Source organism: Lissotriton helveticus, chromosome 6, assembly GCF_964261635.1.
Source record: "Lissotriton helveticus chromosome 6, aLisHel1.1, whole genome shotgun sequence".
NCBI lineage: Eukaryota > Metazoa > Chordata > Amphibia > Caudata > Salamandridae > Lissotriton > Lissotriton helveticus.
Genome location: NC_136067.1, coordinates 1,720,199,309 through 1,720,214,940, shown reverse-complemented (window position 1 = coordinate 1,720,214,940; position 15,632 = coordinate 1,720,199,309). Strand labels below are relative to the sequence as shown.

Genomic DNA, 15,632 nt, shown 5'->3' with positions numbered 1-15,632 from the left:
AACCCAATTGCAACAAAGACAAATACAGAGATATGGATGTTTTAAGCTTTCAGCGAAAATAGCGCTAAAAGGCACAAAGCGCCATCTGTGGATATCTGATTGTGCTGGACTGGGACAAAGTCTCGAGTTCAGGTTGACCGCGATGGAACGCGGACTGACACAGGGACCCAGTTAGACACGCTGAACAGAGTAATTTAAATCCTGGTTTTTGGAGCGTTGAGATGATCCACGCCGCAGATGTGTCTCGCTGCCTGAACGATTCATCGGTATGAGGTCCTACATCGTCGTCGAGGATGCTGTTATCGAGTGCTTGTCATGTGAAGTCCAGCGTCGAGGATGTGTTGTGCAGTCAGGGTGATGCAATGGTTCCGAGGAGCTGCGATGCTGTGATGCGGAATTTGGCATCGTCATCAAGGCTGCCATTGACAAAGAATGTGAGGGTCTGCACTCAAGATGTTTAGCGCAGCAGCGGTTCTGATGGGACAATGAGCTGTGATGCTCTTTGTGGCGGTATACCGATCCACGTAGCAGTCGAGATGCGTCGGTTCCACTAAATCCTCAGAGGTTGGCAGATAACCTTATGCCCACTTCCAAAGGTCCAGGATTGGGGCAGCACCACTTGGCAGGGTAGACTCACAGATAGCAGAGACAAGGTGCTGGAGTTGATGTTCTTGGAGCCTTCTGCCCTGAGGCTGAAGTCAGGAGGCCAACCAACTTGCCCTTGTAATCACTCTGGTGTTCCTGGGCTCAACAGATTCAGGTACAGTCCTCCTTACTCAGGCTGCAGTCAGCACAGCAGGGAAGCAGACCTTTAGAGCAGCAGTCCAGCAGAGTGGCAGTCCTTTTAGCAGCACAGCAGTCCTTCTTCCTAGTATAGTATCCAACGTTCCAGAAGTGTACGGAAGAGTTGGTGACTGAGGTCCAGTACTTATACCCAGTTGTGCCTTTGAAGTGGGCAGAAGCTTCTAGAGGCATGCTTTTGAAGTGCACAGGTGCCCTGCCTTCCTTGCCCTTGCTCCAGACTAACTACAAGGGGTAGCAGTCCTTTGTGTAGAGGCAGGACACCGCTTATTTACGTGTCCCCAGCTCATCCCTCCCATCCTTCCAGTGATAGCCCTTCCAGACACACCTAAGCTCCCTATTTTGTGTGGCTGTCTAGGAGGAATACACACAGCCCAACTGTCAACTGCACCCAGTCATGTGACCCAGAGACAGGCTGCAGGCACCCAATGGTTAAGACAAGATAATGCCAACTTTCTAGAACGTAGATTAAAGTTGAATTGCAAATCAAAATTATTAGAGAAAAGAGTGTTCTAGTGTTCTGAGGATAAACCCCAAAAGATATACAGAAGGGTTTGAAACGTGTCAACTGTTTTTCATCAACCAAACAAGAGCATTACAAATTTGATACTACTGAAGCTCAGAACAAATCCAATCTTCAAGTAAATGTAATTTCTCTTAGAGATCAGTATGGACACTGTTTTGGCCCTTTCAGTAGTAAGCTAAAATTACTGGACAATAATATAAGCTCCAAGGGCATTTGTTTCAAGCAAAAGAAAATACGGAACCTGGGCCTTACAATTATTTGTATGTAATGTTCGTTTTGGTTTGTGTAAGTGTTGATAAATTGTTTTGCGATTTGTCTTGTGTTATAAATATTGTGGTATCAATGTCCCCGTGTGTTGAAAAATGTAAAAGTGTATAAATGTCTGTTTTTTCTGGATACATGAATAATATATATATATAGAGATCCTTTTTTTAAAAAGAAAAAATTAATCAAATGAATAAACAATTGCTGATCATGACAATTAAGGTGTGTGATCACGGTTTTGAGTGATGATGTTGAGTGGAATCAATATTGGCACTTGTGTTGATTTTGAAGTTTAAATAAGGCCTAGCCTTACTGATTATAGGCCTAACCCTGTGATGTTGTACAACTTTATAAAAGTGGCATTTTCAAAATTGTAATTTAAAATCCGACTTCACTATAAGTTTGGATCTTTCAATACAATTCCCAAGACACTAAACATGACTGAGTTGCCTGTTCCCATTGGGAAGTTGCAGCTTATTCAATGTAATAAGGTAACCCCAATGCTATGGGAGAGGTGCCTTGTAGTTTGTAACTACCAGGACATCTAAAACTTAAAAGTACATGTCAAACTATTTAAATACACTTCACCCTGCCCTCTGCGCTGTCCAAGGCCTACCCGAGGGGTGACCTAAGTGTATTTAAAAGGAAGGTTTTGGCCTGCCAAAAAGGTTTATTTTGCCAGGTCAGCATGGCAGTTTGAAAACTTCACTCACAGGCTGCAACCTGTGCTACTTAAGCGGGTGAGGAGTTGAGTGTGCTACTGGGGTGTAAGCACATCCCTGCAGTGGGCACACTTGTATGGTTCAATGTGCGGAGAGCAACAGTGAATTCCAAGTGTAGTTCAATAAAGTTCCATAAGTTCAAAGTTTTCAAACTTTATTCAATCTTTAAAGTTGAAATTTATTTCATATTTCCTTCATATGAATCGTCAAGCGATTAATTTTAGCAAGGGGCTCCAATGCATTTCGGACAACGGTCCTTTATCAAGGAGCACAGCAACAAAGGATATACAATGAATACGAATCAATAAAGGAACTGGGGTAACAACGTGACAAACGTTACAGTGGTGTCCAAGTTAGTCAACCTCATGCGCCCTTGATGTAAATTAGAGAAATGAGTTGGAAAGGTGGGTAAAGAAAAGTTCCCCAGGTTTTCTAGAAGTGATAGAAACATTACGGGGATGTGAACGAAGAGGGTGCTAATCGTGGGCGTGAAGATGTACAGTGAATGGGGAAAATACGAAACCTAAGTCGGGCTATGAAGAAGTGAAACGAACAGCTCGGTGAAAACCGAGGCTTACGTAGTCGTTTATGAAAGTGCGGTCATGCTTAGAATTAAGAGCGAAAGATAGCGAAGTGAAAACTTACTAAGTTAGAAGATTAACCGGTAGCTCTGAGAAGCCGGTGCTGGGTGCAGGTACTGCGCGGAGTGAATGCCGAGTACTAAGGAGGGTGAAAAAGGGAGTGGAAATAGAAGAAGGACTAAAGAGGAGGCTGAGAGAGTGAACTGAGGGCGGCCATCTTAGAAAGGAGGCAGGGTGATGCAGAAACAGAGAGTGTGGTATCGGTATAAGGTGAAACACACGGCAGAACAGAAAAATAATGCAACAATAGACGTCCGCCTAATCTATTTAGTCTACTTAAGCGGGTGGCACAATCAGTGCTGGAGGCGCACTATTAGCATTTAAGTTTGAGGCCCTGGTCATAAGTAGGGCCACTGTATTGAATATGCCTATTGAGTATAAGCCAATTCTGTCATATTTAAAGGAGAGCACAAAATCACTTTAGCACTGCTTAGCAGTGGTAATGTCATATAGTTACTGCTTATCTATATACTGTGTTAAGTTAGCACGAGCTTATTAAATGTTTCAACGCCATTTTTTCCTGTTGCTGCTTCTGCACACGCCACTTAATTGTTGATTTAGCTTTCAACCTACAAGAGCGTTGTGATTTACATGAGAATAATATGTTATTGCTCTGATATCAGCTTTGCTTAGTAAACTATGTCTGTACAGAGTGTGCTGAAGCTTCAAGGATAACTCGACACAGAATTGTTGTGAGGTCTGATCTCCGCACCTTCATAGACATAACATAAGTGCAGCTCCTGCCAAAGTCTGGCTTTAGGCGCATTTTATATTGCTTTGCATAGAGCACACATACACACTTGATGCGGTTCGCATGCAGAGAGAGCTGGTGGAAGCTGATGTGATCTCTTCATACTAGGATCTTGAGGTATGGGCCCGCCCTGCTAAAACCCAAAGAGACCTTCTTAGATATTAATATAATATGCTAGTTAGGGAGGGTGAGAATTAGGTGTTGTTAACCCTTATTCATTACAGCATTTTAGTATGCTGTCACCATTTGCTTTTTATGGACTAGTAACTATGCTGATAACTTTGCTTCTGATAATATGTTTCCTTGTATTATCTAAGATACTGCGTTTGAGAAAACGGCATTAGTAAATAAATATTTCAAATGTGCACGTGTGCTCATTTACTCCACGTTCTGGTTTGAAATGATTGTATAACAAAAGAGTGCTCATGTGTTCCACGTGACCTGAGGTATCGTAAGTTCATGTTCTGGTTTGTCTAAATCATTGGAGGTTTGTTATGACCAATGAGACACTGTAGCTAGCCTGGTAAGGGGATTTTGGGTACTGAGGTGAGTTTTGGGTCACCCTAATTCGCCGAGGTTCCAAATCTCTATGCACAGTTCTGTGGGAGAACGGAAACCCTGCTACATGGCGCCCATACGTTGGTGGCCTTATATTATGACACTCGAGTAGTATATCATTCAAACCTTAACCCCTTCACTGTCGTTTCCAGAAAACGGTAGTGTCGGACAAACCTACCTATTTTTGAAATAGGTCTTTTCAAGCTTGAATCTCTCTAAAACGGTTTCCTTGAATTACTACCCAGTTGTGCTACAAAGTTTACTTTGTTTTTCTAAGTTCCTGTGCAGTCATGGCTCAGCCTGTGGACATTCCGCAGCATAGTCAAATTGCTGTGCGCAATCATTTGCAAACTTACAATGTACCCGTTGATGGCTTGGCTGTGCTTTTGGTGGTGAGTGCGGAAGCAGCTTACCCATACGAACTCTTTTATTCGTGGGTGACATTTCCGGCTGTGGATGCTAATTCTGGTGTGTTCCACAATTACACTCCCTCACCTGTGCCGAATAAATATACTCCGTACAGGGCACTGGAAGTACCTATTGATCATTGGCAGCATCGCGTTTGGTTTGGTGGCGCCCTACCCCATTCTTTGACCGCTCCGAGGTTAGGTCCTTTGTCCATTGCGGGCGCAAATTGGCCTGTTTTGGCTGTATTTACTCCTCATCCACAACACGGCAATTGTACCTAAGCGGAGGTTCGTAGACTACATGTAGTTTCTATTGCCGTGATTCGTGCATTAGTGCAATACATAGGTCGTCATCTCCCGGGTGGGCCCCCGGGGGGTCCGGCTCTTCCAGCGGGACAGGGCGGTTTGAAGCTCAGTCCTGTGATGGTCAATGCTGTGATGGGTAAGCGTCCCCAGGAAAAGGATGATTTTCCTTTCTGGCTTGCCGAGAAATTTGACCAGCTGGAAGCAGTGTTTCCTAATACAACTCCTGGTGATAAACATAGGATCTTAACGATTAGTTTACCGAAGGATTTGGCCCCCGAACTCGTTGACTGTGAGACCTGGGGAAGAACATTTGCGGCGGTCTATGCGAGGTGTTTCGGCACTCCGTCTATGGCTGTCCTGCCTGCGATCATTAAACGTGTTCAAGATGATCATGGACCGGAGGCAGCGGTTGAATTGGGTAGGCGCCTGTGTGGCTCCTTTGATATAGTTTGCAATCTCATTCTTGCTAATGTCAAGGGGGATGCGGTGAACTTTCAAGTGGCTAACGCTTTGGAGGCGATTCCCGATGCCGATAAACCCAGACAGTTGGCGAGGATTATTGTGGCTGCTTATAGAAAAGTGGGTCGCAATAGCAATGGTCTAAAGCCTTTTTCTGTAAAAGAGAAGAAGCAACCCCAAGGGCAGACTTCAGAAACAGAAGTTCAGCCCCAGTCCAAAAAACAAAATTGGCCTAAAAAACAAAAACAGGGTAAGCAACAGCAACAACAACAGCAACAGAAACAGGAGTCTCACCCTGCATCTCAGATGCCTGTGCAGACAGAACGTGTTTATGACTTGCGCGATCGCGCGACGATTAAATCACCTGATCGATTTCAGGTTTCTGATCAACGCTCTCCTCGTTCCTTTCAGGACTCATCGGCCCCGAAGACCGGTGGTGGAGGAGGCGGAAGGGGTCGGGGTGGTCAGCAAGGACGTGACCAGCCCCGCCAAACAGACGTCACAGGACAGCAGGACGGCTCAACGCCGAAGAGACCGCAGTTTGCGAAAAAGAAAGTCGCGGCTTTAACAGCGCATCGATATGCCACAGATAGTGAGAACGCGGCTTCGGAATCCAACATGGGCTCTGACTTTGCTGGACAGGGCGGCGGAGATTACCATTGTGAGAGAGGCCCTGCGTCCACTACTGAAGGTGACAGCGACTGATATTTATGTTGTGATAGAAACAGCCGATACAAGAGTTGCTCCCCCTGATAGACTTTATGAAATTGTCCTGTTAATAGAAGGTGACATACAACGTACCATCTAAGGGGTATTTTGGGAAAATCTTTCGTCTACGTATGACATTTTGCTTTCGAGGCTGAGTGCCCCCCACCTTTTGTGCTCGCGGCGCCAGTAGGGGAGGAGGTAATCCTCCCGAGTTTCGCGAACACTGTCTCGAAAGAGCATGCGCAGCATTTTGCAGAAGAGTGGGCTAGGGCTCTAGCGCCGGCTCTGTACCGCAACCAATGTGGTTGGGATAAATTGTCCCCATGCCACGAGATTCCTTTACGGTCTCAGCCGCAGACTCAACCTCAATATCCCATACGGCGTGAAGCAAAAGCTTCCGTCGCGGCAATCCTTGAACAATTGGAATATCAGGGAGTGATTGCAACATGTGTGTCACCGATGAATAACCCTCTTTTTACTGTGACCACGCCTGACGGTTCATATCGTTTGGTATTGGATTACTGGCATTTAAACTCGCATTGCCGTAACTGTGCAGTACAGAATACTCACGGCTCTGCCCTAGTGGATAGTCTCGTGCGTAAGCGTTTTAAAACCACGCTTGACATTTCCAACGGTTTCTATGCCCACAGATTGGACAGCTTTAGCTCCCAATGGACCAGTTTTACTAGCGCTGGGGTCCAAAAACAATTTTGGCGTCTCCCAATGGGCTATAAGAATAGTCCTGGTGTTTTTACCGCCCGCATAGTCTCTCTTTTGGAGAGGATCGACCCAGATGTTTGCTCGTATGTGGATGACATATATCTCACAGACAACGAAATTTGGGAGCATCTGTGTCGAGTGAATTCCATAATTTGTACCTTTGCAGACATGGGTTACAAATTTAACTTTGCAAAATCGCACATTGCGGAGTACACAGTGTTGTTCCTGGGCTATGAGCTCAACAATGAAGGTAGAGGTTTGGCTCCTCACTTCTTGGAGAAATGCGCACAGTTGCACGCTCCTACAACACTGAAAAAATTACAGTCTTTACTGGGCTTTTTAAATTTCGGGAGGACATACATTCCGGAATATGCCCAGCGTATCAAGCCTTTGTATGCTTTGATACAACCATCTTTTTCCAAATCATGCTGGCTGCCTGAGCACTCAGCCATCTTGCAATCCTTGCAGGCTGATCTGCTCGCTTCTAAATTTCTGCTGACTCGTGATAACCACACTAACCTGGTGATAAGAATTATTCCTGGGACGGTGGATTTCACGTACCTGACTTTTAATGAAGGAGACACAGTACCTATAGCTTACAAGTCACACTTGTACACTTCGGCTGAAATGCGGTTTTCCACTGTGGAGAAAGTTTTAACGGCTGTGCAGATGGCGATTCTTAAGGAACGTGCTCTGTCACAGGGAAAACGCATGTTGGTTGTTACACCCTGTCCTCATTTGGAGGCTGTTACGAAAGCCAGTGTACCAAATTCTAAAGCTTTGCACCCTCGGTGGATTCAATGGGCTGCTTCCTTGACGTCCACGGATGTCACGTTTATTTTTGACGCCTCTTTACGGTCGCAGGAGTACTTGCAGTATGAATTCGTTCATCCTGCTCCTCTAGGTATGCGACCTTTGGAGGACTTCCATTGCATCATTTACACTGATGGTTCAGCGCAGGTTGCGCATGGCTCTAAACACGCCTACGTTTCCGCATGCGCCATTGTGGTCGGTGCCATGGTGAATGATGAGTTCAAGTCCAGAGTTGTGCACACACAGACTCTAGGGGACTGCACCGCGCAATTGGCAGAGCTTCGTGCTCTTTTACTGGCGTTGGAGTACGCTGATCCTAGTGTGACAACTCTTATTGTGAGTGATTCTTACTACTGTGTCCAGTCTTACAATGAGAACTTGTTCTATTGGATTCAGAATGAATTTCGTGATTCCAAGGGTAGCACAATAAAACACAAGATGATCTGGGTTCGAGTGGCTGAGCTTAAGGCTAGTCTGCCGCTCGTTTTTGTGATTCATACTCTCGGCCATCAGCGTGTGGGAGTCCACGCTGTCGGTAACTCGCTTGCTGATGAGGCAGCGAAATCAGCGGTGTCTACATATTTAGTTGCAGCAGTTACACGGTCCAAAAGTAAGATTGATGATGACATCTTGGCGGCAGTTGCAACCACTGAGAAGGGAGGTAAACATCCTACGGGGTTCCCTTCAAAGTACACATACCACTTAAGTCCCGAAAAGGTTCCTTTTGTGAAAATTCCAGATGTTGGAGAACGTTTGATTCCCAACTCGGATCGCAGGGCTACGTTGATTACAGCGGCACATGAAGGTGTGGCGTCTGCGCATGCGGGCGTCTCGGCCACTGTAGCTCAATTGCAACAACGTTTCTGGTGGCGGGGACTGTACAAACAGACGCGAGACTATGTCCTTCAATGTGACATTTGCCAGCAGATTAAGCCTTCAACTGCGGCGCTTCCGCCACAGACACAGTTGTACATATCTAATAAACCGCTAGGTTGTGTTTATTTTGATCACTGTGGTCCTTTTTCCTCTGATACTGCGTATAAGTATATCTTAGTAGCAGTTGATTCATGCACACGCTTTGTGTGGGTTTGGCCCCATCTCAGCGCTGATTCACGGACTGTCATAAGAGATTTGCGTGTCTTTGTAGGGATTTTTGCCTGTGGTACCTTCCATTCGGATCAGGGTCCGGCTTTCACCTCTAAGGCGTATAAGGATGCCATGAATTCGATGGGGGTCCAAGTCAAGTTTTCGTCTCCATACAGACCTGAGGGTAATAGTGTAGTGGAGCGAATGAACCGTGATTTAAAGCAATCTTTGACAGCTCGAGTTATAGGCACTGGCAGAAACTGGCTGGCCCACCTTAATGGCGTGCAGCGTGCACTTAATAATCTCCCTAGAAGGTCTCTGGGTGGGCGGACCCCATACGAAATGCTCTTTGGCATCAAGATGTACGTCCCTGACCTTGACGGTCTAGACTGCGTGGCTCGCGCCACAACCTTTGACGTAGATGAACATTGCAATGTTTTACAGGCTCTACAAGAGACCAGAGTCAGTCTTGCAAAGGAACATTTGCCCTCCACATCGGATGTTGCGTTGCAGATCCCGGTAGTCGGCTGGCTACCCCAAGTTGGAGAACTGGTTCGAGAGAAGATCGATAACAATAAAGAATTTGGTCCTTCCTATCGAGCTCCGGTTCCAGTCCTTGGAGTGAAGGGCACAAGAACAGTCATTTTACCTCCGCTTCCAGGTCGTAAGGAAAACAGGTTTATCTCAATTGACAATGTCAAGATACACAGAGTGGCTGATTCTTCTTAGTATGACTCCGGCAGTTTCCTGTCCTTCCATTGTGAGAAATTCTGTTTTGACCACTACTTCTAATCCTGAACCTGTGGTGGCCATCGAATTGCCTACAATTTCCAGTCCTTTATTATGTACTTTGCCTGGCACAGACCATGATGAAATTGACTACACTTACCCCACTGACTTATCTATGCCAGATCTGCAGACACGTTTGGCCACAGAATCCAGATTTTCATTTGACTCTGTTTCCAATGCCTCGAAGAGACCCTCACGGTTTGCGATCTATGCCAGTTGGTTTAAAAAACATTTTTTGATTCCCCCTTGGACATATATTTGGCTGGTGCTTTTTTCAATTTACCTTTTTATGTCAATTGGGTTTGTGTTTTATTTTTTCCAGATTGTGAATGGACACTATGTCGAGGAAAGAACATGCATTCGACATCTCAATGGAACTTTGGCCCCCCTTTCCTCATCGCATTCTGCGCACAGACTGAAAAGAGACTTGACCTTTGTTAACATCACTGCTTGGCCTGTCCTTGATGGGATAGTGTGGGATGCAGTTAGATTTCAAATTCATGGCCCTACAGAGGTTGTTAATGTCCCTAATGTGCTTAGAGTTAACATGGGGGATGTAGTGAAACAAAACATACGTTCTGATGATTGGGATGTTCAGGCCGTTGAGTCTTTGTTTTCTGATTTGAAATACTATGCTGCCTTTGATGCTGAAGATTTGTACTTAGAATCTGCTAATTATGGTGATTTGTTTTGCTTTCAACATTTTGGCAATCACTTCTTACATAAAACAACTTCCAGAAGGAATACTGTAAATTATACGCAATGGGAGCATTGCCCAGCACCGAAACAAGGCAGTTCAAGTACTTTTTTGAAACAGTACACTTATTTTACTGACTTCAATCAGTCCAATCCCGGGTCCTTTTATTTTAAAATGACACAGAAACCAATGTCCAAGGTTAGACTTACCGATACTAAATTATTATACTCGAAGACCTTTCTTGATCAGCTGGCAATTGGCAGCTACGAATTATGGAAGGAATCTATTGACCTTAAATCAGTTTGGGGTTCTAAAAGCTGGCAGGTACAAGGCACAGAGGCTTTGCATCGTGCTTGTCTCATCCCGAATCAAATGTTGTTTTTGAATTCTACTATTTCACAAACAACATGCTTTGGATTGGCTACTTCTAAAAAAATTAAATACTCCTAACATCCCTGAGTTGGAAGAATATTCTGGCTGGAATAATTTTACTCAGTTTTCCATTAGGGACTTGCAGACCCTTTTGCTTAACTCATCCTTTAACATATCCAGTTTGGATCCAAAAGGTTGGCTGGTTTGGCACAGAAGTGCTGATTCATGCCAGCACCGTTTTTTGGGTTTATCTGATGGCTTTAAACAAGTCAGACCTGATCCACGGTTTGACACTGACCATTCTGTCACGACTTACTCAGTAGGCAAATTATGTCAAAATTGGCTGAAACATTCTACATTAGCTGCGGTTAAATTACATCTTTCCAAGCTGACTGATGATGTAGATTTAAATGATTTCATAAAAGGCCCGGCTAGTGGTAGATCAAAAAGATGGATATATGCTATTTACAATGAAATCTGGAAGACATCACAGATTGAGGCGGCGACACGCCTTAGAGCTATTGATCAAGCTAATCTAGAAAAAGGGCTTGCAGTGGTAGATAATAGTATTAACATGCTTTCTTCCCGCATTTACACGTTAGATAATATTGTGTCCTCTGTCGTGGATATTGTGCAGGAGGAAGTATCTGTATTGTACCATGGTCAATATCAATTGCGTTCTATCATGCAATTTGCGTGGACCCTACAAACACTTAAGTCTGGCAAGGTGCCATGGACCTACATGAATGTCTCCTCTCTCTTTGCCCCCTTTAATTTAACTGACAAGCAGCGCTTGCTTTCCATGCGCGATGCGTCTTTTTCAATGTTACATATTGAGAGGTTGGAATCCTTGCCTTTCTCTGTGGCAGAAGCCACTGCTGCAACGTGGCTTATCCACGGTTTGATAACATTGCCGTTTGCTTTATATAAATTCACAAATTGTATGCGATATGTTGCTATAGGTCGATCTGAACCATTAGGTAATGCATTTCTTCATGAAGTCTGGTCCCTCCCATTTACTTATAGATGTTTGAAAGACGGACAAGAAGTTTATCTGAATGGGGAGGAGTGTACTGAGACTCCGGATCACTCCTTAATGTGTAGACACATTCAATTGCATGGTTCTTGTAATCAGGACCGGCCAAATTTAGCCTGTGTTTTGAAAGGCACACCAGTTCCCGCTATCGTTCCCACTTTTACCTTGCTGGCGAACGGAAGTTATTTAATTTTGAATAATGAGGATTGTTGTGGGTTAATTAAAGGTGTTCCTTATGTGGTAACCGTATCTGAACGTGTGGTTTGCTGCAAAAATGTGCTTTACCCACCCACACATGGGAACGGGGATGTTTCCATCTGGCCGCGCATCCCAACCTTGACAGCGGAGTTCAATGGCATGAGTAGAATAAGAGCTCTTTTGTCCCAAAAACAAGTGGCCTTTTTTTTTTTTTTTTTGGAGTTTTATATAGCGCGAACTAGAACCGAATCAGTTATCAGAGCACTTTACATAGCACCAGTTACGTTACATGAGGACACACTTTCATTTTTTAGGCACGGGGAGATTAAGTGATTTGCCCAGAATCACAGGGGGTTTTAGGCGTCGTTACCGAGACTCGAACCCAGATCCCCAGGTCCGAGGTCGAGCGCCTTAGCCGTTAGGCCAACCCCTCTCCCTTGAGTTCGGCTCGAGAAACGTTTGTGCTTCACATTGCTAACACTCGCACAGAAGTTCAGGCACTTTTAAATACTGACTTGCCGTCGCATTTCTGCGAGCTGGTCCATTCAATCTTTAACGCGTCCTCCACGACCGGACTGGCTCATTTTTTCAAAATAGTTAGCAGCGGTCTAGTGACTTCATTTGAGAAAATATTTGGGGTCATTCCTGCTTTCTTCCATTCTATTTTTTCAAGCCTGTTTGGTGGATTTCCTGTTTTACTGGCACTAGCGGCAGGCGTTCTGGTGATCTTTTGTTTCATTAAACATGGATGCCCTTCCTGTGCAAGAAGCCGCGCACCCCCTCCTGGCACTGTTTCGCAACCGGATGCTTGAGTACTATGGCACACTGCCGCTTGCGACTTTAAGCACGGCATATGGATTATCGTTTCGATTTTCCTATTTCACCTGTGTCCAGCCTGTGTTTCATTGCCTGAGCTGTGACTTTGACTGGGCCCTTGATTTGTGGCTCTGCAAGACGGTATCTCCTGACGTCGATTTTAATCAGCTGATGAGTCCTGTCGTTACTCACAAGTTGGTTTGTTCTGGCGAGAGGATTATGGCTTTAGCAGCGATGCATGGACTAATGGGTCACTGGAACATTCTCGAAGCAGCGCTCGACTTCTTGGAACATAGCTTTCTTGAGAACCCACCGAGTTGTCCTCTGATGGTACTAGAGGCTCCGGTCCTAGAAGAGCACGTATGTTCTTTCCAGTTGTTAAATTGGATGGCTGAACTGTTTTCGGATTAAGACGGTGATTTCATTTTGGAGGCTGTTGCTGCATATTTTGCATATTCGGTCTTGCCCTAAAAGCTTTCCGAGTTTCAGATCACGGCCCCTTAATTTCTACTGAAATAACTTTTTGCAAATATTGCTTGAGTTTTTCACCTCCCCGAACAATTGGCTTGTACAAGTACACACTGTATTGACATTTTGGATGACAATTTTTTCCATCACTTTTTAAATTATAACATTGCTCATAGTTCTTGAACCCTGCTTTCATGAAGAGGCCCTTATCTTATCTTATCTTATCCGTGCTCGGATCATGGGGGGGGGTGTCATATAGTTACTGCTTATCTATATACTGTGTTAAGTTAGCACGAGCTTATTAAATGTTTAAATGCCATTTTTCCCTTTTGCTGCTTCTGCACACGCCACTTAATTGTTGATTTAGCTTTCAACCTACAAGAGCGTTGTGATTTACATGAGAATAATATGTTATTGCTCTGATATCAGCTTTGCTTAGTAAACTATGTCTGTACAGAGAGTGCTGAAGCTTCAAGGATAACTCGACACAGAATTGTTGTGAGGTCTGATCTCCGCACCTTCATAGACATAACATAAGTGCAGCTCCTGTCAAATTCTGGCTTTAGGCGCGTTTTATATTGCTTTGCTTAGAGCACACATACACACTTGATGCGGTTCGCATACAGAGAGAGCTGGTGGAAGCTGATGTGATCTCTTCATACTAGGATCTTGAGGTATGGGCCCGCCCTGCTAAAACCCAAAGAGACCTTCTTAGTTATTAATATAATATGCTGGTTAGGGAGGGTGAGAATTAGGTGTTGTTAACCCTTATTCATTACAGCATTTTAGTATGCTGTCACCATTTGCTTTTTATGGACTAGTAACTATGCTGATAACTTTGCTACTGATAATATGTTTCCTTGTATTATCTAAGATACTGCGTTTGAGAAAACGGCATTAGTAAATAAATATTTCAAATGTGCACGTGTCCTCATTTACTCCACGTTCTGGTTTGAAATGATTGTATAACGAAAGAGTGCTCATGTGTTCCACGTGACCTGAGGTATCGTAAGTTCATGTTCTGGTTTGTCTAAATCATTGGAGGTTTGTTATGACCAATGAGACACTGTAGCTAGCCTGGTAAGGGGATTTTGGGTACTGAGGTGAGTTTTGGGTCACCCTAATTCGCCGAGTTTCCAAATCTCTATGCACAGTTCTGTGGGAGAACGGAAACCCTGCTACAGTAAAGGGCGCAGAGTCCTAAAAGACAACAAAAACGAGTTCAGAAAACAGCAGGGTGAAGGCAAAAGGTTTGGGGATGACCCTGCAAAAAGGGCCAAGTCCAATGGGGACACACAGGATTTTTGTGTGCAGTAACACTAGCTTACTGACAGTTACCTGCAAAATATAACATTAGTGTATGTGTGCAAAAAGTGTATTCTGTTTTAAGAGCAGAAAGAACGTTGAAACAATGGGAATACTTTTAATGTCAAAATCAACATGTCCATTGATATAACTAAACCAAATTATGTCATGATTTATGTCAAGAGGTTTAAAGCACTAACCACCGCTTCTCAAGGGCAGTTCCTACACCCCCCATCACAATTCTTGCTTATCCCCGATCAACCATCCAACCTCTATTGCTGAGACAACCTCTACTGCCACAGCCCTTTATTATAGGTGCCCTGAAGATATGGCACTCCCCTGTGCCATCCTCTCCTTCCTCCCTTCTCTAACGGAGTTTCTTTACATAGCTCGAACTTGACCCGAAGGTTTCGGGTATCAGAGCGCTTTACACGAGCATCAGTTGCATTACATGAGGACATATTCATTTTTTTTAGGCAGTGGGAGATTAAGTGATTTGCCCAGAATCACAGGATGTTGCACGTCCTTGCCGAGACTCGAGTCAGGTTCACTAGCTTTGAGGTAGACCGCGCTAGCTGTTAGGCCAACTCCTCTCCTCCACCTCTCTGAGCATCCATTCCCCTTTATGACCTCCCCTCCTGCAGCCCAGCATCTGGTGCTTTGTCGACAGACGGCCAATAGAAGTTCTAAACATGTATACATTGGTACATATGACTTTCTCATCTTGGAAAGGGCTTGCTCTTGCTTTTGGTTGGAGTAATTTTACTTGTGTTCCCTGTCTTCAAGAGGCATGCATATAACCAGAAATGAATGAGTGTGTAGGTGTTCAGCCTACTTCTACAGAGTTTCCTATCCAGCAACCTCCACCGTATCATCCTAACCCAACATTGGTAAATGTATCATCTTGACATTAAGTACCGCCTGATTTTCCCCATTCTAATTGCACCATATGAATCTAAAGATCCACCAGTACGGATTCTGTGAACCTGGAATTTGGATTTTACGTTTACAAAGTGCTAAGCCTACTTTGAATCAAAGTGAGTGTCAGGTTTTCGGTTCTCCCTTTTTAGATTAGCATTCCACTCTCCAGCTCAGCCGCCGATGACGGTTAAGTGTTTATTTATATTGTGTATCTTATCTCCTCATTAAAAGTTTAAAACAAATCATTTTCACTTGCTGTTTTAAACTT

General features: G+C 44.3%; 1 protein-coding gene across 3 annotated transcripts in view; it reads left to right on the top strand.

Moving 5' to 3' along the window:
• APLF (aprataxin and PNKP like factor) overlaps positions 1–15,632 on the top strand; it is a 791,103-nt gene that overhangs the window by 68,980 nt on the left and 706,491 nt on the right. The gene's annotated exons all lie outside the window — the stretch shown is intronic.